This window comes from Penaeus monodon, chromosome 4 (genome assembly GCF_015228065.2).
Source record: "Penaeus monodon isolate SGIC_2016 chromosome 4, NSTDA_Pmon_1, whole genome shotgun sequence".
Classification (NCBI taxonomy): Eukaryota; Metazoa; Arthropoda; class Malacostraca; order Decapoda; family Penaeidae; genus Penaeus; species Penaeus monodon.
The window spans coordinates 14,375,174-14,380,173 of NC_051389.1; the positions used below are offsets into that span (position 1 = coordinate 14,375,174).

Here is a 5,000-nt window from a genome sequence, read left to right on the forward strand (position 1 = left end):
GACTGTATTGCTTTTGGTGTGGTCTAATCATCTTTAATGACGATATTACCCCTGTGCTGAGGAAGGCACATAGCACTCCAGGGAAATTTGCAGGGTTGACAGATATGCTATGGAAGATGATAAATTATGGGAATATCAAGCAAGAAGAGTAGACCTATATAATGTATCTATAACTTCCAAAAGGCAAGATAGAGCAAGGTCAAGTGATCTTAACCCCTTCAATCTGGATGACAGGATCATCATATCATGAAAAAATCTGGCTCAACGGGTGGGTGATGTCAACATGCTATCGTGATTATTTCGGTTGAAGGCTGGGGTGACAAAAAAGACTCACCATGATTGCACAAACCCCTTAGGAGGTTGTTTAAACTCATTTGGCAATTTTCCATTATCCCCATCAGTAAACAAGTGTGGAATATCTTCATGAGCCATGACTGGAAGAGTGCTGGCTTCTTGGAGGATGCCATTTCCATGCTCAGCATTGTATTCCTGGTGCTGTGAGTGGTGAAGCAATAAATTGTATTACAGTAAATTGAACATTACAAAAAATATATATAATTTTTTTTTCTTTTTCTTGCACTCAGACTATATAGCGAGATGATATGGACTCTATTACCATCTGGATAATGCAAATCAAATGGCAAATTTGGACATTGAATAATGGCAAAAAAACTAAAAACACTTGTGTATCAAAAGAGGAAATAACACTGCAAATAAGAGGCATAGAATCTTGTCACCGCACTCATGTGTTCACGTTCCCGGCCTACAAGCAGTGCACCTGGCAGAGTGGCTGCTCACGTAAGCCTAACGCCTGGATTTTTGGTCATGTGATTGCCGTGATGCAACTGAATCTATGGGGTTAATGTATAAGAATGATTGGATGGGGGTCTGGGGGTGAAGCTGCAGGGTTAGAAAGGTTTTTGGTTTATATGGCACTATGGCTTTCCCAGGAGTGGCTGGAGTGATAGAGACTTATGCTCATATTTATATACATTTCAGACAGCTTAACCCTTTTCCGACAGGTAGTATTCATAGTGGCCCGGGCCTTGCTGCCGGGGGCTTATATCGTCGCCCTAGCATGCGCGACCACTCATGCCAAATACCAGCATCCCATGCCGTTTCTTCGTAATACTAAGAAGATATGTTGTATTTTCAGTTTTCATTATTTTTCAAAGTCTCTACTTGCCAAACTTCCTGATAAATCAGACTGAAGGGTATTTTTGTTGTTATATAGACTCCATAATTGATCATTATTCGGTCTGTTGTCTGAATAGAATAAGCAGTGTGCGGCATCATGGAGTTGAAATTGTCGGTTTGTTGCATTTTTTTTTTTTCTGTTTGTTGCATGGTAAAAATGAGAAAGTGTTAAAACCGACTTAATCACACTTTCACTGGCAGAAAAATAATATTTTGCCATGATTGTAACAAAAAAAACTCATGGCATGTCCATACATACTCTATAGCATGTGCGTACGTGCCCCCGGCAGATGGTCCCGCCATGCCATGGCATGTGCGTACATGCCACCCGTCGGCAATGGGTTAAACTGAGAGCCAGATTGGCATCTCGCTCTTGTCAGCCAGTCACCATCAAACTGTCTCTACCCGCAATCAGTGGTGATTGGCTGATGTGTGTGAGGTGCTGGTCCAGTTCTCTGTTTAAGTTGGCTGAAGTGTCTCTGAATATGAGTGTAACAAAATCATTTGTGATGGACTGTTTATATGTAATCATACAACAGCTGGGATGGTATGATCATACTAGGAAATATAGAGTATTAAACCAATAAACATACAGCACAGAATAAATCATTTCCAACTTGACTGCTCATAGATGTTGATGCAATCTCATTTAAAGAGTTTCATTCAAGTAAGGCTCTTACAAAATATTTATTGTGGGAATGGCACTTTCATTCATAACTTTTGTTACACAGCCATCAACCTAATTATTACTCCTCCTTTCAGTTATCCACACTGTAATATGTATGAATCTCTTGTCATTTTCCATTTTCATTTATATCATTTGCAATGGAAAATGACAAGAGATTCATACATATTACAGTGTGGATAACTGAAAGGAGGAGTAATAATTATAAGGTTGGATGGCTGTGTAAAACAAAAAGTTACTGAATGAAAGTGCCATTCCCCACAATAAATATTTTGTAAGAGCCTTACTTGACCAAGTGAAACTCTTGAAATTGAGATTGCAGTCAACATCATTATGGAGCAGCCAGGTTGGAAATGATTATTCTGTTGTCTGTATGTTTTATTGGTTTTAATACTCTATTATTTTCCTTAGTATGCATCATACCATCCCAGCTGTTGCATGATTACATATAAACAGTCCATCACAAATGATTTTGTTGGTTTTAGGGATAATGATCTTTTCTTAGGTTCACTTAGCTTGTGAATAAGAATAATTCTGTAATACTATTGTGTTGGAATGTCTGCTATTAGTGCTATTAAAGGAAGAAAAACCTCAAAAAGTGCCTCTGAAGGTGACAAACTCCCCTCAGTATACACTTGCAGAAGGACTTTATCCTTCAAAATAATCAATTAATGGTATTGCCAAATATATGGTTCAGTTGAAACCAATAAATTAGGAAGCACTAAGGATGTTGCTCAAAGATTACAACTATTCCACTTCACTTATGCTGTTGTTATATCTGATTAGTATGGAATTATGTTTTTGTTTTATTTCCCCTTCTCTGTAGTTCCTTGATTTAGACTATAGATATGTGAAGGAGTTTAAAACCTGTAAAGATGTTTGAAAAGAAGGTAGATAAAGAAAAAAAAGAAAAAAAATGCTGAGGATCATCCCTATTTTACAAGAACATTCAATTTTTTTGTTTCCTAGCATATTTGATTGTACAATTTTTTTTTTTTTTTTTTATTTTTTTTAATATTCCAGCATTTACTTGGGGAATGTTATAGTTTGTATAGCCAAATATAATATATGTATGATATATGCAGTCCCTTTTATATCAAAACTGAATGCTGTTTACAACAACTGCTCAGATTGTTGGTAGAATGTACCATCACCCACAAAAACAAAAGATTGAATAGATTTGATTGCAGATTGATCTCTTCTATTTTGCAATAAGACACCTTAAAATTCAGTGATGCTGTGTATCTCTTGTGATTTTTGTCTGCCCAGTGGTGATCCAAATATTGTTTGAAATTCATTTATTATTTCTGGAGCATTTCTGAGAAATTGTGTGTTAAACTTAATTAGAAGTAAATGATACATGAAAATACACTTGCATATGTTGATTATAGTTACCTGGGAAGTGAGATGTCTGCAGTACACTATAATATTCTGAGCTTCCTTGCTCAACAGCTATAATTTTAAGTCTTCAATAACTCTTCTATAACTAATTTAATTTCACTTTGCTATTGTATTGTGTTACTATAACTTTGGAATATGAACTGATTATCTATGATCAGTAGGCTATAGCTCATAGCAGCTCTTCACCAACTAACTATATGTAAATATTCAGTATTCAGCCTCGTCGAGGCATGTTGAACTCAGGTTACTTTCATCTGTAAAATAATGTGTCTCATATGGCAGCAAATATAGTAATTATTATAAATTATGAATTGAATCTCACTAGTTTGGTATCAAACTTTCATGTATAGTATAATTCTGCTACTGCAAACTTGTAGTGATTAATGAAGCTATTGTGCTTTTGTTATTTTTTACATAATGATACTCCCAATAACAAGGCATGGGCAGTACATACATCAGTTTTACTTTTTTTAACCAAAAGCTTCATTAATTCAAAAATCTGCCAGTTCGGGCCTTGTTGAGGTTTTACATATACCTAGAATATTTTTATATCCTCTCTAATCTTTACTTCTTGTTTCTTGAGATGTGTTCTTGCAAATGAATACAAGGTCACTCGATATGGTAAAATGTGTGCCATGAAATGAAAGTTCTTTTAGTATAGATAAAACAGTTTAACACCTAGCACATAAAAGTAAGTATTGTTTTAAAATCTGTATTTTAAGAAATTGTGTTTTGCTCCATAGACAAAGCTGGTACTGATTAAAAAAGACTGGCACTGTTTGTTCATAGTTTATAGACATCATTTGAGTTTGGATGAGCATGAGTAAAGTAGAAAGTGGTGAATGTGCACAAAATATTATAAGACCCATAAATGAGGGGTTCAGAGAAAAATATCGCTTGATTTTTTAAAAATATTTTACACAGAAGAGATTTTTATATTTTCTCTTACATGAACAAGCTTTTTAAGATCTAAAAGGAGTTTCCTCCTATAAGGGAGCCGAGACACGATTGCACAAGTAATGATAAGATAAGTAATGACTATCTGGGTACAATTTTTTTGTATTATCATTATGTATATTATATATTTCATAATGTGGGTTGAAATAGTGATGGTGAATTGTTGTGGTGCATTAGAATTTGGAATTTTTTCTTTTTCTTGGTAAGTGTGTGTTCCTCTATGTGTTGCTTATCAGTGTTGCATATATTTTCCTGCTTTTGACAGAATGTCTCTGCAATCTTACTGTATGAAGTACAGTCAGTATTTTTGAGTCATTTACAATATTTTTTGAAATTTTATATAATAATTTCTTAAAGTGTATTTACTATGCTCATTTTTAACCTAATCAGTAGGTATAAGGTAAATTGCTCTAGTGGCCAGTAATGAGGGGTTGTTGGCCTGCATTAGCATTTTCCCTGTTTTTGCTTGGCACAATCGGTATAACTTTTAGCTGTAGCTTATAACCACAAGTTTAAAAACAAAAATCAATATATCCCTTCACTCTTAGTGCTTTATCCTGATGTGACCAAACAAGTGATTTTGCAGCTATCAGAGAAAGATGAGCTTATGGTATAGAGTATGTCATTAAGAGGTACCATCTGTGACGCAGCATGATTTTATACAATCCATGTGCAAAGGGTTAAGGGGAAAATGCAGCTCATTACAGTTTGAACAAATTTTTGAGTAGAAACGATGATATACTGCAGCCATTCTTTTGGT

The 5,000-nt window shown here is 35.0% G+C and overlaps 1 protein-coding gene across 2 annotated transcripts in view; it reads left to right on the forward strand.

Annotated features, from left to right (window-relative positions):
• Positions 1-5,000, forward strand: part of LOC119570371 (cysteine--tRNA ligase, mitochondrial-like) — a 23,219-nt gene that overhangs the window by 500 nt on the left and 17,719 nt on the right. The window contains exon 1 of one of the 2 annotated variants that reach the window (XM_037918135.1): positions 4,326-4,442. The exons of the other annotated variant lie outside the window; for it this stretch is intronic. The gene's annotated coding sequence lies outside the window, so the exon portion shown is untranslated. Of the gene's footprint in view, positions 1-4,325; positions 4,443-5,000 lie in introns of those variants that run through there. 2 annotated transcript variants of the gene reach the window in all.